Source organism: Meles meles, chromosome 5, assembly GCF_922984935.1.
Source record: "Meles meles chromosome 5, mMelMel3.1 paternal haplotype, whole genome shotgun sequence".
NCBI lineage: Eukaryota > Metazoa > Chordata > Mammalia > Carnivora > Mustelidae > Meles > Meles meles.
The window spans coordinates 28,229,592-28,256,531 of record NC_060070.1 but is presented as its reverse complement, the minus strand read 5'-3'; positions in this window follow the sequence as shown (position 1 = coordinate 28,256,531).

Here is a 26,940-nt window from a genome sequence, read left to right as displayed (position 1 = left end):
AGTTTGTATAAATTAAGAAACTTGCCTAAAGTCATAGATTAAGAAGTTTCACTATTTGTGCTTAACTTTTCACATGATTAGTTAGTACTACTGAAATTATTTATGGCAAAATAATTATGATGGTTCTAATAAACAAAAAAATATACATTGTGAAATACTATCATAAATTAAAGTACCATTTGCTTTGAACTTAAGACATTCAGTTTCATCTAATTTGAATACATATTCATATTTATGTTTATCATTGTTCCAGTACCAATCAGTTATTTTATTCTCTGGCCTCGTTTTTTTTTAAGATTTTATTTATTTATTTGACAGACTGAGATCACAAGTAGGCAGAGAGACAGGCAGAGAGAGAGGGAGGAAGCAGGCTCCCTGCAGAGCAGAGAGCTCGAAGCGGGGCTAGATCACAGGACCCTGGGATCATGACCTGAGCCGAAGGCAGAGGCTTAACCCACTGGGCCACCCAGGTGCTCCTGGCCTCTCTCTTTATGGCCACTTCCTTATGGATCTGTTCACCTGGATTTAGTCATTGTCTGCTGTTCTCTTAGTGTCACAGGCTTGGAAAACTCCTCTGTGATTATATGTTAAACTATCACATGTAGAAGACTCTTTACTTCTATCCCTCCTTTTACTTCTTGTTTTGGTGCATCTTTGACTTTTATTTATAGAATACTGCCGTCTAGGTCTGAAAAGTAACCTGATGCAGTGTGAACTTATAACTCCCTGCTAAGGAACTCTGGTGTTCAACCCTTCATTCATACTATTTGCACCAACTTATTCTTCCTCAGCTTTTAGACTTAAATGCTTAGAATTATTTCCCTCTCTCTCCTTCTCTAGCTCCTTTTGGTTTAAAATCTAGTAATTAACCTTGTATAGTCAATTTATTCTCTAAATGCTTGACTCACTGCAAAGGGTTTCTGTCTAGATTGCCTGTTTTGGTTCTCTTCCTACCTGAGGGCTTTTTCCAATTAGTTTGTATATCATGGGTTCATCTATTTCTGAGGTGGGTTTTTGCATCTCTTATATACTTATTTTATATGTCAGTAGTTATAAGAACAGAATAACCTTGTTAACATAAAATAGGTGGGTGATAATGGGAAAATTTTGGTATAATAATGTCGCTCAATACTTTGAACTCCTTCTAAGCGATATCCCCCAAATTATCATATGTAAAAAATATTTTGTGTTTTTATACCAGATCATTTGCATAGTTTCCCATTCATTTTGGTGAACAAACAGATTTAGAAATACTTAAATAGTTGAAGAGTTTTATTACAAGTGCATTAGAGTCTATAAATTTCTCTATTTCTAGAAAGAATGACTGAGAGTTTTTACCAGGACTTAATAAAATTAGTATTTTATTACTAATAATTATTACTAATAACCGAGAGTTTTTACTGGGACTTAATAAAATACTAATTTTAATAAAATTATAATTTATATAAATTATATAAAATAAATAATAAATCTATAATAATAAAAATAATTATTTATATATTTTAATTTATTAAATAAATAAATAAAAATAAATAATAATTTATATAAAATAAATAATTTATATAAATAATTTATATAAAAATACTAATTTTATATAAAAATAATAATTTTATTAAGTCCCGGTAAAAACTCTCGGTTATTCTTTCATTTAGAGGCACCTTCTTCCAATTTTAGTATATGTGCTGCCGAAGCGAGCACTAGAGGCACCTTCTTTTATGCAGAAAGGGTTGGAAAACACTTGTATTTTGTGTTCACATCTTATGTTTTCATCAAAAGTGCAGATTTACCCATCCAGTCTATTAAAAATACCTTCCATATAATCTGATTGGAAATGCCACTCTTGAGGTGCCTGAGTGGCTTAGTCGGTTAAGTGTCCAACTCTTGATTTCAGCTTAGGTCATGATCTCAAGGTCATGAGATGGAGCCCTACCTCGGATTCTGCACTGGGCATGGAGCCTGCTTAAGATTCCCTCTCCCTCTCCTTATGCCCCTTCCCTACTCTCTCTCTCTCTCTCTCCCTCTTAAAAAAAAAAAAAAATGAAATGCCACTCTTTATTGTCAAACCAATGAGGCAGATCATCAGATCAAACTTACTCACCGTTAGGACAAACATCTTTGCATACATTTTTATTCAAAAACCTTTTAATACATGTCCACATGATATTTATCTCCTATCTGAATTCAAAATCTAGGTGGATATAGAGGCAGGAAAAAAAAACAATATTTTTCAGCAGCTTTCCTCAGGTATGTTTTACATATGTAGAAGATTCATCCATTTTAAATGTATAACTCAGTGACTTTTAGTAACTTCACCAAGTAGTACCACCAGTACTACAAATCCATTTTATAACATTTTCACACCCCTTCCTTATAAGATGCCTCATGCCTACTTATGGTTCCTACACTTACTAGTTTATCCACAATTAGGTTGTTTCCAGTTTTTGGCTATCATGGCTGGTGCTACTATAAACCTTACATGTAACCTAATTTGTGTGCAAATCTTTGTGTGGACATGTGTTTTTATTTATCTTTGGATACTTCCCGGGGGGTGGAATTGTTAGGATTGTATGGTAGTTTTATGTTTAATTTTTTGAGAACTGCCAGCCTGTTTTTCAATGGGACTGTACCATTTTACATACCTATCAACAATTTATGGTAGTTCCATTACTCCACATGCTTGCCAACATTTGATATTGTCTGCCTTGTTTATTGTAGCCATTTTTAAATTTTTTAAAAAATTTAATTTAATTTTTTTTTTAAGATTTTATTTATTTATTTGACAGAGAGAGAGGTCACACGCAGGCAGAGAGGCAGGCAAAGAGAGAGAGGGGAAGCAGGCTCCCTGCTGAGCAGAGAGCTTGATGCGGGACTCGATCTCAGGGCCCTGAGATCATGACATGAGCTGAAGGCAAAGGCTTTAACCCACTGAGCCACCCAGGTGCCCCTAGCCATTTTTTTAGATACGGAATGCTATCCCATTTTGGTTTTAATTTGTATTTCCCTGATGACTAATGATGTTGCACATCTTTTCATATGTTAACTATTAATATATATTCTTTTGTAAATATTCACATCTTTTGCCCACTGGGTTATCTTTTTTTATTATTTAATTATAGGACTTTTTTGTGAAGTCTTGATGTATCTTTTATTAGATAAGTGCTTTGCAAATATTTTTCACCCTGTATTCATGTTGGGCCCCCCATTCCTTTTCTTTCTTTGTAACTTCTGAAGCCTACTACTATAAGTTGCCTAACTGAAGACCTCTTAAAAAACAAACCTTCTATCTGTATATCTTGAATGATTATTATAGCTGTGGAGTATCTTACAATGCAATTATAAATATTTGTGCATTGGTCTCCTGTCATACTTATGTATTATATTTTAACCTAAACATATATCAGTTGACATATGCAGTTGCAAACCTAGGAGTGTTCTATAGGGAAGTGCCCAACATGACATGCAGAGCCCCGACACTTTTTATTTCAATGTGAATAGATTTGTTTCCTTAATTTGTTAGTATGAGGTGTGCAGTTATGGTTTAAAAATCAAAATTTGGAAGGTTGCTTTCTTGTTACGTGTTGTTTAACAGGAATGTTATATAGTTTGATGTTCCAACTGTGTTTGCTACATTGTTCTCTTTTTAAGGGTACTTCTAAAAAAGCCCTATGCAGGAGTTAGAAAATGGTTCAAACTTCTATTAAGCATTTACTGTGACTATAACTGTAACCCATATATTTTTTTGAAAATTGTATTCTTGTCATGTGGTAATCTTCCTCCTACCACAAAGCACATAGTTCTGTGATTTGTGTGCACACACACACACACACACTTTGGAATTTTTATAGTGCTCAATATGCATACATTTTAATTTTAATTTTTGTTAACGTTTGGAATTTTTATAGTGCTCAATATGCATACATTTTAATTTTAATTTTTGTTAACGTTTGGAATTTTTATAGTGCTCAATATGCATACATTTTAATTTTAATTTTTGTTAACGTAACGTAAGAAATAAGACACCAAATGTGACTTATTCTAAAAGTAGCTTTAATGTGTTAAATATAACCTAATTAAAATTATCTTTAGCATTGAATATCACATAGAGATAATTTGGTATTGAATAAAGTGGCAAAAAATAAACGTAAGCTAGTATAATGTTACCTTTAACATTTTTCCTTTCTATTAAAAAAATGTACATGCATACTATTAAGCTGAAATACTATAATATACTCTAATATAGCCTTTTAGAACACCAAGAATTTTCCTAGCAAAGTAGAAGCTAGCTATGTCATAAATAATGTATTATAACTATAATTCCCAGAGTAAGAATCTATTTATGAAAATGAAGAATCAGTTCTCACCTTTATGTATGGTGACAAAGACTCCTTCCTCCATCAAACTTCTCTCTAGTGTGCCCTCTTCTCAGCTAGGCCTCATACTTGGCCTGTAAGAACTGCTAACTCATCCAGAAGTGATTTCATTCATCCTGTCCCACACATCACTAAGAGCCTGGAACAAACATTAGCATTGTTTCTATCAGCTTAAAGTTCCTGTTCCTAGGACAATACCAGACCTTTTAAAATGCCTGCCTGAGAAAACAAAGTTTAAAGCAGCTGGAAGAATTTACTGTTCATTCCAGTCAGACCTGACTAAAAACCCTTGACCTCCCTCTTCTTAGAAGCATTAATTTAGAAAACTTGCGGATGTAAATACTTTACTGTCCCTTTCCGTTGTATCTTCTACAACCTAAGCATGTCTTTACAGAAGAAGACATAGGAGACATCCCTTCGAAAAATATGTTTCAAGACAGATAATGTCCCCTTTTCTCAGGCTCTGTGGGAGGGTAGGGAGTCTAACTTCTTTAGCCCATGTGTTAGTTAGAAGTGTGTTGTTTCAGCTCTGATTTTTTCCTCCAGTTTTTTCCTTCTATTAATGTTTAGTTCAATTCTATTGTGATCAGAGGATAGGCATTGTATGATTTCTTTTTTTTTTTTTAAGATTTTATTTATTTATTTGACAGAGATCACAGGTAGGCAGAGAGGCAGGCAGAGAGAAAGAGAGAGAGAGGAGGAAGCAGGCTTCCCACTAAGCAGAGAGCCCGATACGGGACTTGATCCCAGGACCCTGGGATCAGGACCTGAGCCGAAGGCAGAGGCTTTAACCCACTGAGCCACCCAGGTGCCCGCATTGTATGATTTCTATTCTTTTAAATTTGTTAAGATGTTTTTATGTCCCAGGATGTGCTCTATTTTGGTGAGTGTTCCATGTGAGCTGAAGAAGGGTGTATGTTCTGTTGTTGGATAGTCTGTAGATGTCAACAATATCCAGTTGATTGATGGTGTTGTTGAGTTCAATTATGTCCTTACAGATTTTCTGCCTGCTGGATCTGCCCATTTGTGATAGAGGGGTGTTAAAGTCTCCAGCTCTGACAGTGGATTCATCTGCTTCTCTTTGCAATTCTACAGTGCTTTTTTTTTTTTTTAAGATTTTATTTATTTATTTGACAGAGAGAGAGATCACAAGTAGGCAGAGAGGCAGGCAGAGAGAGAGGAGGAAGCAGGCTCCCTGCGGAGCAGAGAGCCCGATGCGGGGCTCGATCCCAGGACCCTGAGATCATGACCTGAGCCGAAGGCAGCGGCTTAATCCACTGAGCCACCCAGGCGCCCCTCTTTGCAATTCTATTAGTTTTTGCCTCACATACTTCACCTCACATGGCTCTATTTTAGGCACATGGACATTAAGGATTGTTAGGCATTCATGGAGAATTGACTCCTTTATTACTGTGTCCTTCTTTATCCCTGATGATTTGCTTTGAAGTCTGCTCCGTCTGCTATTAATATAGCTACTCCAGCTTTCTTTTGATTAATGTTACCATGGTGTATTTTTCTCAATTTGTTTACTTTTAATCTGTATGTATCTATACATTTATAGGGGTTTCTTTTTTTTTTTTTTTTAAAGATTTTATTTATTTATTTGACAGAGATGACAGGCAGAGAGGCAGGCAGAGAGAGAGGGAGGAAGCAGGCTCCCTGCTGAGCAGAAAGCCTGATGTGGGGCTCGATCCCAGGACCCTGGGATCATGACCTGAGCCGAAGGCAGAGGCTTTAACCCACTGAGCCACCCAGGTGCCCCTTATAGGAGTTTCTTACAGACAACATGTATTTGCATTATTTTTTAAAGATTTATTTATTTTTTTTAGAGAGAGAGTGCAGTGGGGAGGGGCAAAGGGAGGGAGAGTCTTAAGCAGACTCTGCACTGAGTGCACAGCTTGAGGTGGTGCTTGATCTTATGACTCCAGATCACCCCTGAGCCAAAACCAAGAGTCAGGCACAGAACCACCTGCACCACCCAAATGCCCCTGTGTCTTGTTTTTTTTTTTTTTTTTAAAGATTTATTTATTTGACAGATAGAGATTACAAGTAGGCAGAGAGGCAGGCAGAGAGAGAGAGGAGGAAGCAGGCTCCCAGCCAAGCAGAGAGCCCGATGCGGGGCTCGATCCCAGGACCCTGGGATCATGACCTGAGCTGAAGGCAGAGGCTTTAACCCGCTGAGCCACCCAGGTGCCCCTGTGTCTTGTTTTTTGATCCACATTGACAATCTCTGTCTTTTAATTGGTGCATCTATAATCAAAGTGCTTATTGGTATAGTTGGATTAATATGTACCATACTTGTTATTGTTTTCTATTTATTGACCTTGTTTATTCTTATTTTTGTCTTCCAGTCTTTTTCTGTTTGTGTGTGTGTGTGTGTGTGTGTGTGTGTGTGTGTGTGGTTTTAATTGAGCATTTTTTTATTGAGATCCAGTTGACATATAACATTATATTAGTTTCAGGTTCATAAGATAACATTTTGATATTTGCATCTATTGCAAAATGATCACCACAGTAAGTCTACTATTCTCCACTGATGATGTATCTCAATTTTACTGACAGCTCATTTCTCAGTAAACATCCTCAACAACATAGCACAGGTGGTTGTCCTTTTATATAGTCTTTGAATTCTTAGTTATTTTGGATCTGATATCATGTCCACCCATACGTTATTTGAGTTAGTATTCAGAGAAAATTAATTAAATGTCAAATCCTCAAACATCCCTCAGGCCATAAAGACAAAGAAAGACTGTAGAAAGAGTAGTTAAACCTTTCTTTCCGCTTTACATAGGTTTATTGCTATTTGGTTTATATTCTGTCTTCTCTGACATTTCCAAAATACTAGTATATGATATTATGACATTAGTTTTTTTTTTTTTTTTTTTTTTTTTTTTTTTTTTTTCATTTATTTATTTGACAGAGAGAGATCACAAGTAGATAGAGAGGCAGGCAGAGAGAGAGAGGGAAGCAGGCTCCCTGCTGAGCAGAGAGCCCGATGTGGGACTCGATCCCAGGACCCTGAGATCATGACCTGAGCCGAAGGCAGCGGCTTAACCCACTGAGCCACCCAGGCGCCCATATTATGACATTAGTAGTATGTGTCATTCTTACAAGCTTTCCTGACAGAAAACTTTGAACTTAAAACATATATTGAAATTTTCAGCTGAATTTTGAGTTTAATGTTATAGTGGTTAGATGCTGATCATCTTAAATATAGATTCTAATTTTAATTTTCTCATTTGTTTCGTTTTTCCAGCATGAGAGCTATACTGTTTGTTATATTCCTCTCACCTTTTTTTCTGGGTGTTATAAAGCTCATTGTCATATTGAAACTCTGTGAAAAACATAGGGTAGCCCTTTTGGTAAACAGATTTTCCTTTTTCCTTTGGTCTTGATTTTCTATTGCAGGTAAGTTCATATTTTAATGTATTTTATTTTAAGCTGCTTCAGATTAATTGGTAATTATCCAATATATAAATGTATCGTAAAAAGTCGAGATAAACAAGATTTGTGGATTTGAAATTTTCTTTTTTTAATTTAAATTTAATTAGTCAACAACTAATTAGTTTTTGATATAATGTTCATTAGTTGCATATAATACCCAGTGCTCATCACATCACGTGCCCTGCCTAATACCAATCATCCAGTTAACCCACTGCCCCTCCCCCACATCCAGCAGCCCTCAGTTTGTTTTCCAGAGTCAAGAGTCTCTCATGGTTTGTCTACCTCCCTGATTTCTTCCCATTCAGTTTTCCCTCCCTTCCCCATGATGCTCTACACTATTTCTTATATTCCAGTATGAGTGAAACCATATGATAATTATCTTTCTCTGATTGACTTATTTTACTTAGTAGAATACCCTCCAGTTCCATCCACATCAATGTAAATGGTAGCTATCCATCCTTTCTGATGGCTAAGTAATCTTCCATTGTATAGATGAACCACTTTCTTCTTTATCCATTCATCTGTTAGGGACATCTTGGCTGTTTCCACAGTTTGGCTATTGCAGATATTGCTGCTATGAACATTGGGGTGCAGTTGTCCCTTCTTTTCATTACATCTGTATTTTTGGCGTAAATACCCAGTAGTATAATTGTTGGGTTGTAAGGTAGCTCTATTTTTAACGTTTTGAGGAACCTCTGTACTGTTTTCCAGAGTGGCTGTACCAGCTTATATTCCCACCAACAGCATAAGGGGGTTCCCATTTCTTCACATCCTGGCCAACATTTGTTGCTTCCTGTCTTTTTAATTTTAGCCGTTCTAACTGATATAATGTGGTATCTCATTGTGGTTTGGATTTGTATTTCCCCGATGACAAGTGATGTGGAACATTTTTTCATGTGTCATTTGTATGTCATCTTTGGAGAAGTGTCCATTCATGCTGCCCATTTCTTGACTGGATTATTTGCTTTTTTTGGGTGTTGAGTTTGATAGGTTCTTTATAGATCATAGGTACCAACCCTTTATCTGATATGTCATTTGCAATATCTTCTCCCATTTCATAGGTTGCCTTTTAGTTTTGTTGACTATTTCTTTTGCTATACAGAAGCTTTTTATCTTGATGAAGTCCCAGTAGTATATTTTTGCTTTTGTTTCCCTTGCCTTTCATTTAGACAAGAGACATGTCTTGCAAGAAGTTGCTGTAGCCAAGGCTAAAGAGGTTATAGCCTGTGTTCTCCTCTAGGATTTTGATGGATTCTTGTCTCACATTTAGGTCTTCCTTCCATTTTTTTTTTTTTTTATTTGACAGAGAGAAATCACAAGAGAGGCAGGCAGAGAGAGAGGAAGGGAAGCAGGCTCTCCGCTGAGCAGAGAGCCCGATGTGGGACTCGATCCCAGGACCCTGAGATCATGACCTGAGCCGAAGGCAGCGGCTTAACCCACTGAGCCACCCAGGTGCCCCTCTTCCTTCCATTTTGAGTTTATCTTTGTATATAGTTTAAGAGAATTGTCCAATTTCATTCTTCTGCATGTGGCTGTCCAGTTTTCCCAGCACCATTTATTGAACAGAATGTCTTTTTTTCCACTGGATATTCTTTCCTGCTTTGTCAAAGATTAGTTGACCATAGAGTTGAGGGTCCATTTCTGGGCTCCTACTCTGTTTCATTGATAAATGTGTCTGTTTTTGTGCCAGTACTATGCTGTCTTAATGATTATAGCTTTGTAATACAGCTTGAAGTCAGGCATTGTGATGCCCCCAGTTTTGGTTTTCTTTTTCAACATTCCTGTATTTGGGGTCTTTTCTGTCTCCATATAAATATTAGGATTGTTTGTTCCAGCTCTGTGAAAAATGTTGATGGGGCATCCCTGTTGTGTTCCTGACTTTAAGGGAAAAGCTCTTAGTTTTTCCCCATTGAGAATGATATTACATTTGGGCTTTTTGGAGATGGCTTTTATGATATTGGGGTATGTTCTCTCTATCCCTAACTTTGAAGAGTTTTAATCAGGAAAGGTTGCTGTATTTTGTCAGATGCTTTTTCTGGATCAGTTGAGAGGATTGTATGGTTCTTGTCTTTTCTTATATTAATGTGATCTCACATTGGTTGATTTGCAAATGTTGAACCACCGTTGTATCCCAGGAATAAACCCCACCTGATTGTGGTGAATAATCCTTTTAATGTACTATTGGATCCTATTGGCTAGTATCTTGGTGAGAATTTTGACATTCATGTTCATCAGGAATATTGGTCTTTAATTCTCCTTTTTGATGGGGTCTCTCTCTGGTTTGGGGATCAAGGTAATGCTGGCCTCAGAATGCGTTTGGAAGTTTTCCTTCTATTTCAGTTTTTTGAAAGCAGCTTCAGTAGAATAGGTATTATTTCTTCTTTAAATGTTTGGTAGAATTCCCCTCGAAGCCATCTCATCCTGGACTCTTGTTTTTTGGGAAGTTTTTGATTACTCCTTCAGTTTTCTTGCTGCTTAGATTTTCTATTTCTTCCTGTTTCAGTTTTGGTCTGTTTAGATTTTCTATTTTTCCTGTTTTAGTTTTGGTAGTTTATAAATTTCCAGGAATATATCCATTTCTTCCAGATTGCCTAATTTAGTGGTATATAGTTTCTCATAGAATGTTCTTAAAATTGTCTGTATTTCCTTGGTGTTCGTCATGATCTCTCCCCTTTCATATATGATTTTATTAATTTGAGTCCTTTTTCTTTTCTTTTCAATAAGTCTGGCTAGAGGTTCATCAATCTTATTAATTCTTTCAGAGAACCAGCTTCTATTTTGTTGATCTGTTCTACTGTTGTTCTGGTTTCCATTTCATTGATTTCTGCTGTAAGCTTTACTATTTCTCTTCTCCTGCTTGGTTTAAGCTTTATTTGCTGTTCTTTCTCCAGGTCCTTTAGGTTTAAGTTTATCTTGTGTATTTGGGATTTTTCTAATTTTTTGAGAGAGGACTGTTTGCAGTGTACTTCCCTCTTAGGGACACTTTTGCTGTATCCCAAAGGTTTTGAACCATTGTGTTTTCATTCTCATTTGTTTCCATGAATTTTTGAAATTCTTCTTCAATTTCCTGGTTAACCCATTCATCTTTATGAGGATGCTCTTTAACTTCCAAGTGTTTGAGTTCCTTCCAAATTTCCTCTTGTGATTGAGTTCACATTTCAAAGCATTTTGGTCTGAAAATATGCAGGGAGTAATCTCAGTCTTTTGGTATCAGTTGAGACCTGATTTGTGACCCAGTACGATCTATTCTACAGAAAGTTCCATTTGCACTTGAGAAGAATGAGTATTCTGTTTTGCAATGGAATGTTCTATACATATCTGTGAAGTCCATCTGGTCCAGTGTGTCATTCAAAGCCCCTGTTTCTTTGTTGATCTTCTATTTAGATGATCCATACATTGCTGTGAGTAGGGTGTTGAAGTCACCTACTGTTAATATATTATTTTCAATGTCTTTCTTTACTTTGGTTATTAATTGGTTCATGTAATTGGCTCCTCCCATTTTGGGGGCATAGATATATACAAGTGTTAGATCTTCTTGTTGGATAGACCCTTTAAGTATGATATAGTGTTCCTCTTCATCTCTTACTCCAGTCTTTGGTTTAAAATCTAGTTTGTCGGATATGAAGATTGCTATCCCAGCTTTCTTTTTGAGAGCAGCTCGAGGCAGAAGTTTCCTTACCTATAGAGGGATGAACATCAGACTAACATTTTCCACAGAAACCTGGCAGGCCAGAAAGCATTGGCATGATATATTCAGGGTACTAAACATGCAGCCAAGAATTTTTTATCCAGCAAGCCTGTCATTCAGAATGGAAAGAGGAATAAAAAGCTGCCAGGGCACACAGAAACTGAAGGAACATGTGACCACCAAGCCCACCCTGCAAGAAATATTAAGGGGGATCCTACAAGTAAAAACAGACTCCAAGAGTCACATAAACCAGAAAGAAACTGAGATATTCTACAGAAACAGAGACTTTACAGGAAATACAGTGGCACTAAATAGATACAATAGTTACTCTGAATATAAATGGGCTTAATAGTCCAACTAGAAGACATGGGGTATCAGATTAGATAAAAAAGCAGGCCCCATCCAGGTTCTGTCTACAACTCATTTTAAACCTAAAGATACCTCCAGACTGAAACTGTGGGAATGGAGAGCCATCTACCACACTAATGGACCTCAAAAGAAATTTGGATTTGATTTTTGTTGAAAAGATAATTTGCTGTTAAGCAAGCTTTTTCTTGAAATTTTTAAGACTTTACTACCAATAAAAATCTTCGGATTTGTGTATGTGTTTTAAATATATACATAGGTGTAAATATTTTAAACAACACTGAATAATATGTGAATAGCTGAAAAGAATCAGTCCCTTTACAAAACATTAATAGTTAAAATGGTCTTAAAAAATACTGGCAACCCACTAAGGGCAGGTCATTTTAGATTATTTAAATGGAAAGTAAAATATTTGATAGTTTTTTTTTTTCTCCCAGAACTACATTCTGTTTTGCAGTCAGATAAGTATTTAATTTTCTGTAGGGTAATAATAAATTTTTTAAATCAAATGGTAATCATAATGGAGAGATTGCTGAATAGAATGTAAGATGTAAAGTATAATGAACACTAAATTGCTTTAAAGACACAAAAGGCCAAAAAAAAAAAAAAAAGAAAAAAAAAGAAAAGAAACAAAAGGCAGCTGTGGCATATCCAGAACTCTATTTCAAGAGTTTTGGATTATTTATTTTGAGAAAATTTGTTTCTTTGAACGATTTTTTTGGGGTAGTAGGAAATTATAGAGTACACCTACATTAAATAGTGTAGAGAACCTGACCTGATAATGAATTTACTTTGGATTCAGAAGGTACACTATTTGCAGATTATCTAGATATGACTGTAATTGGCAGTCTTTATAACTCAATTCATTATACACTTGAAATATATAAAAGCCAAAACAAAAATTTGCTGGTTCTTCTCCTGAGAAACTTTAGGGGAATGAGTTTATTTTGAGTAAATATGACTAAAAATATTCTAAAGCAAAAGAGAAAAGAAGGCCAATTATGATGATGAAACTTTATTTCCCATCCATTAGTATACATTCATTAAAATAAATAATTACAGGCCTATAGAAAATGTCCTAAATCAGTTTTATTTACAATAATCTAGGTAAATTTGTAAAGATTGCCAGAACATGGGGCGCCTGGGTGGCTCAGTGGGTTAAGCCGCTGCCTTCGGCTCAGGTCATGATCTCAGAGTCCTGGGATCGAGTCCCGCATCGGGCTCTCTGCTCAGTGGAGAGCCTGCTTCCCTTCCTCTCTCTGCCTGCCTCTCTTGTGATTTCTCTCTGTCAAATAAATAAAATCTTTAAAAAAAAAAAAAAAAAAAGATTGCCAGAACATTAGCTAAATCCCAGTGTTTTCATGTTTGTACTGGGAGCTTCAGGAAAAAGTAAAATACTGATAGATGAGAAATGTTTTCATCATATTAATTAAATATAAAAGCAAAGGGTTAGTTACAGAGCTTGATCAGAGACAATGAGAAAGTCAGAGTTGCTCTCTAACTCCACATAATTAATATTTGTCAGGCATTAAAAAGGATTGAAAGAAAAAAGTTCAGAATTAAGCTAAACAATTTGGTCTCAACATCATTAAAAATAAGCTCCCACCTGCTTCTAATTTTCTTGTTGATTACAAAGGTCATTGGCTGTTTGAACAGTGAGGGAAAAAGGAGCTTTTAGAAGAGCATGCAAATGAAAGCTCAAGCAAAGAGTCCTGTATGTTAATGAGTGAGGGATGTTGATCAGTATGCAGTGGCAGACTCTGACTATGATAAACATGCTTGAATATCTTTCAATTCACAAGGACACTCATTTAGGTGTGCAAGTCAGCAACATAAATCCATTATTTGAAATTGTGCTAAGACCTTCAATTACCTTTGTGAAAATAGGTGGTATTTTTATATTTTATAGGATTTGGTCTAATAGTCTTAAAATAGAGCTTAAAATTCTACCCAAATTACAGAACTTTTTAAAATATGATACTAAATTACATTATCTGTGATCTTTTATAAACACACCATTTCTTCTTTCTTATGTGGTTTTTCAGCCTTCTACAAGAACAGTATAATAGCCATTATTCACTGAGCACTAACAATGAACTAGGTGTTTTCTATCTATTATCTCCATTAATCATCACACCAACCCTGCTTGTAAGGAATTCCTAGTAAGAAATCATTAATCTAATTTTATGGAAGAAAAACTAAAGGCTCAATTCTCTGAGGTGATAGATTTAGAATTATTGCCTTTTTAGCTATAATACTCCCTCAAAATTCCTACCACTGCGGTTCTTAATAAGGAATACTTACAATATCACCTAAGACATTTTTGAACTTTTTTGGAGTTGGACTTAATGTCTGAAACTTCTGTTCAATATGTTTTTGGTGCTAAAGGATCTCTGTATTTTATTTATTTATAATTTTAAAGAGAGCAACAGTTACACTGATATGCACTCTCAGTTGAGAAGTACCGTTAGTGCCATTATAGAATATAGTTACCAAAACACTGGTTCCTGCTCTCACTAGAATTTAGATACAAATTCATGGTCCTGGACTCTGGGTCCTAGAGAAATTTGGCTTCTATGCTAGTATTACCAGCTAATGTATATTGATCTCTTATTATGTGCTTGATACTATTCTAAGCAGTTTATGTATAATAACTGTTTAATCTTCACAGTGGCATTACTTCACAGATACTTTTTTTAAAATATTTTATTTATTTATTTGACAGAGAGAAAGTGATCACAAGTAGGCAGAGAGGCAGACAGAGAGAGAGGAGGAAGCAGGCCCCCTGCTGAGCAGAGAGCCCGACATGGGGCTCGATCCCAAGACTCTGGGATCATGACCCCAGCCGAAGGCAGAGGCTTTAACCCACTGAGCCATCCAGGTGCCCCTTCACAGATACTTCTATAAACTCATTTCTTAGATAAAGAACTGAGGCATAGAGTGTTAAGGAATTTGCACAAGATAACAGAATTTGAATGGATACTGTGTGAATACAGAGCCTACATTCTTAAAATATTCCCTGAATACTTACTAGTATGTCTATAGCACTTGAAGAATCTGTTTTCATCAATGGAAGAGAGGAGTGCTATAGAACTTGCAGGTTTACAATGCCCTAGAAAAGGACTGTGGCTGTTGCCTAAATGGAAGATAGTGTCTTCACTACCCCCTCTTCCACTAGCCAAAAGCTATACTGAAGCTTTCAGTATAGGACTTGGATAAGATTCTAACAGAAGTCAGTATTGAACTCTGTCATGGGTACCTGGGGCAAGGCTTTGGACGACCCTATAGATATGAAACGTCATACTAAGCATGGATCAAAATTATATGGCAAACAGGACTCAATGCTTAGGAAAATATGAAGGTAACAAATAGCAGGTGCCAAGCACTACACACTATACCGGAGCTATATGAACAAAATATACCTTCTGTGTGCTAGAGCTACAACCTTTAGTGGTGGAGAAATGAAATAATATATAACATTGTATAGGAAGACTGCTGTAATCTCCAGTACTCCAGATGAAGAATTTTAAAAAATTCACCAAAGGTGGAAATGTAAATGATTTTAAATAATATAAATTATTAAATATTATTATAATGGAGTTTGAATTTATTGGCCGCTGGGCGGCAGTAATAACCTGAGCTTCTCCCTAAAGCAGACCTCAGCTATAGGCACCAACAGAACGGCTCTGGGACATGAATGTTGAGAGCAACTCTGCAGCCATCCAAATATATGCCACACCAGTTGTGCAGGTCAGCTTTTCTCTCTTCCTCACTTTCTTTGGGATATCTAGAAAAAGAAAGTGAATCCTTTTCATGAGAAATGTAGAATCCCAGGTAGACTAAAGATGCTAAATTGCCTATTCCTGCTAGATACTCTACTTCACTGGAATAGAATCTGTTCTATCTTGATACTGTATTACTTAGTAACTCACAATGTTAGTGTTCAATAAATACTTTCTGAATGAATGAATGAATGCATGCATGCATCCATGCCTGCATTTCTTCCCTAGAGTATAATGTTGAAGAGAGCTGCCAAATGTTTCCGTGTATGTGCATGTGTGTGTGGAGCTCAATAGAAATAGATGAGTATTTTCTAACTGTGTTGACAGAACCTAGGCCTAATCTATCATGAGAATTATATTCTCCCAAAGGTTTTAATGCAGGATCTTATAAGCATGCTCTACCATAAATGATGTTATATATTAAAACCCCTGTATAATAAAACAGTTCATTAAATAACAGTTATTTCTGCCTCTTTAGAATTTAAACAATGGGGATATTCTTATGGACTTAGAACATGTCATATACATACCACAGCATATATAAGAAAGTAATTGAATTTGGATATTACTTTTTTTTAGAGTAAAAAATATTCCAGTCTTAGGATAAAAGAGCTGAGTAGAGATTTGGACAGCTGCCTGGCACTTAGGCTGTGCCACAATTTGCTATGCTGAAGGTTCAAATTGAAAAATATCAACAGGGTATTAATTGAAATAAGTTATTCTGTTAATATAGCTAACCTTCCCCCTTGGATAATGTCAGGGGTTTCTGTTCAATATAGCAAACTGAATTTTAGTAAAAATAAGCACAAATATTTGGAAATTATAGTTCATCAGAAAGTCAGGATATATTGATAAGCAAAATGTATTTATATTTATATATCAATATTATTCAGCAAAATGGTGTTCTTTAATTTGGAAATCATGTTAAATATTAGCCTAAAGCAAATTTTATTTTAATGGGATAGATACTTAACCAAAGAAGTGATATTGTACCTCTTACTTAATGCTTACCAAAAGGGTATATAAATTATAGTGAACAAAATAATGTGGAGTTGAAATGATCATTCTGTGAGAGTTGACTGAATCTTGGTTTGTCTTCTCAAAGCTTCAATATTTCAGTATCCATTTACTCTAGGAAATATGAAGTTTAGACCTCTGATGCATAGAAGTGAAATATGCCAAACTTCATTGCGTTACTCCTTCAGTACTTTGATGTTCAAAAAGTAGAAGGGAAGTAGGCTGCTGCCTATTTGTACAGTTTAGTTTATATTTTAACAAACTCTAATTTGATATGTTCCACTTCATGAACATACAGTACAAAGACATGATAGCAATAAAAACAATGCAGGGATTCACTACCTCTTTCGATTACTGAAATTAAGCTATTACATGGTTCCCTCTACCAGTTACTTTTCTGAAGTCTCTCTTCTTTTGTCTGTCTACATTTTGGTACAATTAAAAATTGTACCAAAGAAACAATCAACAAAACTTCAGAATGGGAGAAGATATTTGCAAATGATAAAATTTGGTACAATTAAATTAAAAAATTTAAGAAACGAAACAGATGAATATAGAGGGGAAAAAGAGAGAGGCAAATCATAAAATACTCTCCACTATAAAGAACAAACTAAGGGTTACTGGAAGGAAGGTGGATAAGGGAGGTGTTAAGTAGAGGATGGGTATTAAGAGAGAGTCCCTCCTCTCTCTTCCTCTTCCCTTCCCACCCCCCTCAGTGGCTATCGGTGGACTACATTTCATTTTCCTACTTTGGGAGAAGGACTGTGAGATCAGTGCTATCCTCAGAAACTCTGAATGGTTGACTGCCTGTTGGGACTCATCACTCACTTCAGGAAATTGGTTAATTCTTAAAGATAAGTATTTTGTTAACCTTGCTTAATTTCCCACACTTCCCTTCTAGCTTTCAAATATCTGGTGTTACTCAACTAAGAAAAAATGTTGTAAAATGTGACATGCAACTGTTAACATAGTAAGGATTTTTTTTTTTCAAATGTAATGTGAAAGTAGAGCCCTAGGATACCAAATAATTTTCAGTAAATGCTTCATTGTAGAGTATATTAACAGTTGGATATCACATCCACATTCTGCCAACTTCTAGATGCTGAGGTAGGAGAAGGAAGGAGGTGCTGAGATTATAGTAGAGTGCTCATCAGTGGGTTCAGCACTCCTGCTGAGCTAGCCACCGGGTCTCATGCTCACGGGTACAGCTGGTGACAAGTCCCTGCAATCAGAAGCCATCACTAACAGAAAGACTGCAGTCATTTTAATCAGTCTTCAGCAACACTTGCAATAAATGTACTAAGTGGATACATTTTCCTGGGAATTGCCACTGTGGCTTTAGTATTCTGCTTGAATTGAGACAGCATGATACAATATAGAATCAGTGATGATGGAATCAAACATTCTACTGGGTATGAGCCTAGGTTTATTCTATAAAGCTACTTTAATTTTTGATCTAGGAAACAACATTGTTAATTATCCACAAGGCAGATACACAGAAGGCATGTCCAGTATGTCTAAGACATAATTTAAGTGGACCCTAGAATATTTACACAATGGTGAAGAGTTGAGAAATATGGTATTTCATGTTTAAGCAAAATATGCAAGATTTGATCTAATGAATTTTTAAAAGTTTTTCTTTTGGACACACGTATGTGTAATTCAAAATGTCTAATGAACCTATAAGGCTTCATTAAAAACCAACAATTCCCGTCCCTCTCCTCCCTACCCTACTCCATATCAGTAAACATATTCCTCTCTCTGAGCTAGTTAGCTATGTATATATTCAGAGGTTTGCCACATATTTCTTAAGTAACGTGCTTACATTGCTATACCATGCTTTTTTTGCTTGTGTTCTCTATATCCTATTGACCTCTTATTATGGAAGATGAGACTATAGTCCTTCCATACTTCTGCTCCCATTCATTTCTCCATCCATCTTGAATACATAGTTATGTCATTAAAATAAAGTTGCCATATTTTAGTTAAACTAGTGTTTGGTGTTATATTATTATTACTGTTTAAATAGTACAGATGAGCCATGAAATCTTCTCAAATTATATTTTCTGTCTGGCATGATTTTTTTCTTCCCCCTGGAATTCATATTTGCTTCAGGTTCTCCACTGTCTCCAATGTTGTTTCATCCATCACTAATTTTCTTCCTTAAATGTAAATCTTCTCTCAATTCATTTTTTAAAAATCCAAGTAAGCTCTCAGTTTTTTCAGCCTAAAAATTTATTTCCTGTTTTTGTAGAAAACTTACAAAAGATACAAAAAAGTAAAAAAAGAATAAGTATTTGGGACTCAGTGTCTAGTTTGAGAAATAAAGGATTATATGAAATATAAGAGTTGGCAGGTACCTTCCTAATATATCCCCTTCCATTCATGCAAACAGTCCCAAATGTAATGTTCACGATTCATATTTATTATTCTAAACTTTTTCCATGAATATATACATACCAAAGAAAAATGTATTTTAGCTCAGGGTATTTTGAAATATTTTGGAAATGCTACTATACTGGACCAATTTCTTATGCCATACACACACAAAAATAAAATGGATGAAAGACCTAAATATGAGACAGGAAACCATCAAAATCCTACAGGAGAACACAGTTCTCTTTGACATCTACCATAGCAACTTCTTACTAGATACGTCTCCGGAGGCAAGAGAAACACAAACAAAAATAAAAGCTACTGCACAGTAAAGGAAACAATCAACAAAACTTCAGAATGGGAGAAGATATTTGCAAATGATAAAGGGTTAGCATCCAAAAATATGTAAAGAACCTATCAAACTCAATACTTAAGAAACAAATAATCTGATTAAGAAATGGTCAGAGACATGAATAGAAATTTTTCTAAAGAAGACATCCAGATGGCCAATAGACAAACGAAAAGACGCTCAACATCACTCATCATCAGGGAAATCAAAACTACTAATAAGATATCACCTCACACCTGTCAGAATGACTAAACTTAACAACACAGGAAGCAACAGATGTTGGCGAGGATGCAGAGAAAGCGGAAGCCTTTTGCACTGGTGGGTGGGAATGCAAACTGGTGAGTCACTCTGGAAAACAAAATGGAGTTTCTTCAGAAAGTTAAAAATAGAGCTACCCTATGACCCAGCAATTGCATTACTAAGTAGTTACGCAAATGATACAAAAATACTGATTTGAAGGGACACATGCACCTGCATGTTTATTGCAGCACTACCAACAATAGCCAAGTTATGGAAAAAGCCCATTGATGGAAGGATAAAGAAGAGGTGATATATACTTCTATCCTTCTATACTGTATACAATGGAATATCACTCAGCCATAAAAATGAATGAAATCAGCAAAAAGGTGGATGGAACTACATAGTACTATGCTAAGCGAAATAAGTCAGAGGAAGACAAATATCATATGATTTTACTCATATGTAAAATTTAAGAAACGAAACAGATGAATATAGAGGGGAAAAAAAGAGAGGCAAATCATAAAATACTCTCCACTATAAAGAACAAACTAAGGGTTACTGGAAGGAAGGTGGATAAGGGAGGTGTTAAGTAGAGGATGGGTATTAAGGATGAGCACTGGGTGTTGTATGTAAGTGATGAATGACTAAGTTCTACTCCTGAAACTATTACTATACTGTAGTGGAATTTAAAGATTTTATTTATTTATTTGACAAACAGAGATCACAAGTAGGCAGGGAGGCAGGCAGAGAGAGGAAGGGAAGCAGACTCCCTGCTGAGCAGAGAGCCGGATGAGGAGCTCTCGATCCCAGGACCCCAGGATCATGACCTGAGCTGAAGGCAGAGGCTTAAACCCACTGAGCTACCCAGGCGCCCACCGTAGTGGAATTTAAATAAGACTTCAAATTACAAAAAGCAAAAACAAAAACAAAAAACAAAAGAGAGAGAGAGAAAAGAAAAAAGAAATGCTACCATACTGTTGTCAAAATATAAAATGGAGACCAAAAGTGAAAATTCCCTGACTAGACAAAACCATTTAAATCATGTAAGCAAAACTAAATCTAGTTTATTTCATGAATATAAGCAGAAGTTAACTAAGGTTATTTCTTGTAAATTCCTCTAATAATCATAAAAGCAACTTACATCATTTTCCTAAAATAGTATAAAATAATCATGTTTAATCCCTGCTCTCTAGAACCTCCATTGTAATAACCAACCATTGCAAAGGTTAAACAACTACCTCGTTACTTTATATGCCATCTTGTAAAGTCATGCCTCGAAGCTTTGTATCAGTATTGGGCTTGGAAACACCCAGTTCATGACCTGTTCTTTCTTTTTTTTTTTTCCCCATGACCTGTTTTTTTTTTTTTTTTTTAAGATTTTATTAATTTATTTGACAGAGATCACAAGTAGGCAGAGAAGCAGGCAGAGAGAGAGGAGGAAGCAGGCTCCCAGCTGAGCAGAGAGTCCGATGCAGGATTCATTCCCAGGATCCTGGGATCATGACCTGAGCCGAAGGCAGAGGCCTTAACCCATTGAGCCACCCAGGCGCCCCTCCATGACCTGTTTTTATATATACAATAAATTTTTACTAAATACTATTTTACTAATCTAGTTTAAATTTTTACTGTTTCTAGAATTTTAACACAGTACAAATTTTTCATTCTTCCTATTTTTTTACTTGACATTACAATATTCATGAGTTCATTTATGTTGACACATGTAATTCTAATTCAGTGACTTTCACTGCTCTGTGGCATAACCGTTATGTTCAGCATGCATGACTAGTGGAAGTAAACATAAAGCCACTTCATTTTTATCTTTTCATGTCACTTTAAATCATCTGTGTGATTCTCCTACTTCCCAAGACAGAATGAAAAATTCAGATAGATCCAGTACTAAGTGGATTCTTTGAGAGCTTTAGGTCACAAAACAGTCTCAATTTACTGTTTAAAGGTCCAGTCATATATAATTATTAAAGTCCAAATCTGTTTTGGACTAGAAAGAAGGACATCACAGTTTCTTAGCATTTAACTTCCCTTCTCTCAACTCCCTAACATCAGGGAAGCTATCTCTCAAACACAAGGCAAAGTCCAAGAGAATCACAAATATGCTCACCCCAGCATTTTTGAGCAAGGCCAAAGCCAGCAACTACAACTTCCAGACTTTTTTCCCCCAGACTTTTTTATCTGACTACAATAACTGCAATTCTTTTCAGTCACAGTTCAGTGACATTTAGCATAACTTGTAGCCAAGAACATTTAAAAAAAAAAGATACTTTGAGTACTATTTAAGTGAATTATCTGCATCTGTTCTGACAATTACCTTTCTTTTCTCTTTTGTAATCTGTTAGTATAGTGGAGTACCTTAATTTTCTAAATAAAAAGGTTAGGATGTTTGTGATAAACCCAATATTTTTATGTATACATAGATAGATGATAAATGATAGATAGATACCCTTTATTCATACATGGTTTTTTACTTCTAAAACTATGTATGTGTTAAATAGTCTCAATTCATCTCCTTATCTTGCATAATTTCTACTTTTTTCATTCTATGATTTAAATTCTGTATGCTATTTTTAATTTTTTTTAATTTATTCATTTGAGACACACATACACAGAGAGAGAGAGAGAGTACGAGTGGAAGAGAGAGGCAGAGGAAGAGGAAGAAGCAGACACCCTGCTGAGCCTGGAGCCCAACACAGAGTCAATCCCAGAACCTGATCATGACCTGAGCCAAAGGCAGATGCTTAACCACATGAGCCACCCGGGCACCCCTCTATATAATATTTTTATGTCTGCCAGCTTACTAATTCTTTTATTAGCCTTTTTTTTTTTTTTTAAAGTAGAATCCATGCCCAACGTGGAGCCCAAAGCGGAGCTTGAACTCATGATACAAATGTCTTCTGCCCATTTCTTCACTGGGTTTTTTGTTTTTTGGGGGTGTTGAGTTTGATAAGTTCTTTATGGATTTTTGGATACTAACCCTTTATCTGATATGTCATTTGCAAATATCTTCTATTCTGTAGGTTGCATTTTAGTCTTCTTGATTATTTTCTTTGCTGTGCAAAAGCTGTTTATCCTGATGAAGTCCCAATTATTTATTTTTGCTTTTGTTTCCCTTGCCTCTGGAGACATGTCAAGCAAGAAATTGCTGTGGCTGAGGTCAAAGAGGTTACTGCCTGTGTTTTCCCCTAGGATTTTGATGGGTTCCTGTCTCACATTTATGTCTTTCATCCATTCATTTTTAATTTAATTTTGTGTATGCTGTAGGAATGTTGTCCAGTTTCATTCTTCTGCATTGACTGTCCAATTTTCCCCAACACTATTTGTTGAAGAAACTTTTTTTCCATTGGATATTCTTTCCTGCTTTGCTGATATTAATTGACCATAGAGTTGAGGGTCCATTTCTGGGTTCTCTATTCTGTTCCATTGATCTTTGCATCTGTTTTGGGCAATACCATACTGTCTTGATGATTATAGCTTTGTAATACAGCATGAAATCCAGAATTGTGATGCCTCCAGCTATAGTTTTCTTTTTAAACATTACTTTTGTTATTCGGGGTCTTCTCTGGTCTTAAAATTTTAGAATTGTTTGTTTCAGCTCTGTGAAAAATGCTGATGGTATTTTGATAGGGATTGCACTGAAAGTGTAGATTGCTCTGGGTAGCACAGACATTTTAACAATACTTGTTCTTCCAATCCATGAGTGTAGAATGTTCCTTCATTTATTTCTGTCTTCCTCAATTTCTTTCATAAGCATTCAATAGTTTTCAGAGTACAGATCTTTTACCTCTTTGGTTAGGTTTATCTTATGGCTTTTGGTGCAATTGTAAATGGGATAGATTCCATAATTTCTCTTTCTCCTGTTTATTGTTGGTATATAAAAATGCAACAGACTTCTGTGCATTGATTTTTTTAAATATATTTTATTTATTTATTTGACAGAGAGAAATCACAAGTAGGCAGAGAGGCAGGCAGAGAGAGAGAGGGGGAAGCAGGCTCCCCGCCGAGCAGAGAGCCCAATGCGGGGCTCGATCCCAGGACCCCAAGATCATGACCTGAGCCAAAGGCAGAGGTTTAACCCACTGAGCCACCCAGGTGCCCCTGTGCATTGATTTTATATCCTGCAACTTTGCTGAGTCCCTGTATCAGCTCTAGCAAATTTTTGTGGAATCTTTCAGGTTTTCTACATTGACTTTCACGTCATCTGCAAAGAGTGAAAGTTTGACTTCTTGCTGATTTGCAGGCCTTTTATTTCTTTTTGTTGCCTGATTGCTGAAGCTAGGAATTCCCATACTATGTTGAGCAACAGTGGTGAGAATGGACATTCCTGTCACATTCTTGACTTTAGGAGAAAAGCTCTCAGTTTTTCCCCTTTGAGGAGGAATATTAGCTGTTAAGTCTTTCATATATGGCCTTTATGATGTTGAAGCATATTCCCTCTATCTCTACTTCTTGGAGGGTTTTAACAAGAAAGGATGTTATATTTTGCTAAATGCTTTTTCTGCATCTATTGAGAGAACCATTTGATTCTTATCCTTTCTTTTATTAATGTGGTATATTATTTTGATTGATTTGCAGATGTTGAGCCACATTTACAGCCCAGGAATAAATCCCCCTTTGTCATGGTGAATAATCCTTTTAGCATTTTGTTGGATCTGATTAGTTAGTATCTTGTTGAGAAGTTTTGCATTCATGTTCATTAGGGATATTGGTCTGTAATTCTCCTTTTTAGTGAGGTCTTGTCTGGTTTGGGATCAAGGTCATGCTGGCTTCATAAAATGAGTTTGGACGTTTTCCTTCCATTTCTATTTTTTCAAATAGCTTCAGAAGAAGGGGTATTAATTCTTCTTTAACTGGTAGAATTCTCCTGGAAAGCCATCTGGCCTTACACTCTTGTTTATTGGGAGATTTTTGATTGCTGATTCAATTTCTTTGCTGGTTATGAGTCTGTTCAGATTTTCTATTTCTTCTTGTTTTAGTTTTTATAGTTTATATGTTTCTAGGAATTTACCCATTTCTTCCAGATTGCCTACTTTGCTAGCATATAATTGCTCATAATATTTTGATTGTTCTTACTTCTATGGTATTAGTTGTAATCTCTCCTCTTTCATTCATTTTACTTATTTGGATCCTTTCTCTTTCCTTTTTGATGTTTGGCTAGGGTTTTATCAATCTTGTTAATTCTTTCAAAGAATCAGCTCCTAGTTTCATTGATCTGTTCTAATGTGGGGTTTTTTTGTTTGTTTGTTTGCTTGTTTTTTATTTCTATATCATTGATTTCTGCTCTAATCTTTACTGTTTCTCTTTTTCTGCTGGATTTAGGTTTTATTTGCTATTCTTTTTCCAACTCCTGTAGGTATAAGGTTAGGTTGTGTATTCGGGACTTTTCTTACTTCTTGAGGTAGGCCTGTATTGCAATATACTTCCTTCTTAGGACTTCCTTTGCTGCATCCCACGGGTTTTGAAATGTCCTGTTTTCATTTTCATTTCCTTCCATTTTTTTTTTAATTTATCTTTAATTTCCTTCTTGGCCATTCATTCTTTAGTAAGATGTTCTTTAACACTCCTGTATTTGTGGCCCTTCCAAATTTATTCTTGTGATCAACCTCAAGTTTCATAGCATTGTGGTCTGGAACTATGCAAAGTATGATCTCAATCTTTTTGTACCAGTTGAGGTCTGATTTGTGACCCAGTATGCGATCTATCCTAGAGAATGTTCCATTTGCCCTTGAAAAGAATGTGTATTCTGCTGCTTTAGGATAAAATGCTCTGAATATACCTGTTAACTCCATCTAGTCCAGTGTGTCATTCAAAGCCATTGCTTCCTTGTTGACTTTCTGCTTAGATGATCTGTCCATTAATGTAAGTGGGGTGTAAATGTTCCCTAATATCATTGTATTATTATCAATAAATTTATTTATGTTCGTTATTAGTTGATTATATATTGGGTTGCTCCCAACTTAGTGGCATAAATACTTACAATTGCTAAATCTTCTTGTTGGATAGACCCTTGTATATAGCGTCATTCTTCATCTCTTATTACAGTCTTCGGTTTAAAATCTTGTTTTTCTGATATAAGAATGGCTACTCCAGATTTCTTTTGATGTCCATTAGCATGATAAATTGTTCTCTACCCCCTTACTTTCAATCTGGAGGTGTCTTTGGTCTAAAATGAGTCTCTTGTAGGTAACATTTTGATGGGTCTTTTTTTTTTTTAATCCATTCTAATACCCTGTATCTTCTGATTTGAGCAATGAGTCCATTTACATTTAGAGTAATTATTTTACGCCATTGTATTACCCATAAAGTCACTGTTCCTATAGACTGTCTCTGTTTCTTTTTAATCTTTGTTATTTTTGGTCTCTCTTTCCTGCTCAAAGGGTCCCCTTTAATATTTCTTGCAGAGATGATTTAGTGTTCATAAACTCCTTTATTTTCTGTTAATCTTGGAAATTCTTTATCTCTCCTTCTATTCTCTCCTTCTATTTGCTGGATAAGGTATTCTTGGCTGCATATTTTTCCAATTTAGCATGCTGAATACATCATGCCACTCCTTTCTGGCCTGCCAAGTCTCTGTGGACAGGTCTGTGGCCAACCTTTTGTGTCTACCCTTGTAGGTTAAGGACTTTTTCTCCCTAGCTGCTTTCAGGATTCTCTTTTTACCATTGTATTTTGCCAAATTTCACTATAATATTGTCATGATGTTTACCTGTTTTTGTTGATTTTGAAGGGAGTTCTCTTTGTCTCTTGGACTTGAATGCCTGTTTCCTTCCCCAGCGTTCCTTCCTCAGCTATAATTTGTTCAAATATACCTCTGCTTCTCTTTCCTTTTCTTCCTCTTTTGGGACTCCTACAATATGGATATTATTTTACTTTATGGAATTGCTAAGTTCCCAAAGTCTACCTCCCTGATATAATAGTGTTCTTCCCCCCTTTTTTCAGCTTCATTATTTTTCATAATTTTATCTTCTGTATCACCTATGCTCTCCTCTATCATCACAGTGATTATATCCAGTCTGTTTTTGCATCTTAGTCATAGCATTTTTAAATTTCAGTCTGACTAGTTTTTAGGACTTTTATTTCTGCAGCAAAGGTTTCTTTGCTATCTTATATGCTTTTTAATCTTTTTTTTTTTAATCCAGCTTATAACTGTTGATCTAAATGCTCATTCAGATATATTGCTTATATCTGCTTTGAGTAAGTCCCTAGCTGTGATATCCTCCTGACCTTTCTTTTGGGGAGAATTCCTCAGCCTTGCCATTTTGGCTAAATTTCTATCTTCCGTGTGTTATGAAAGCTTGG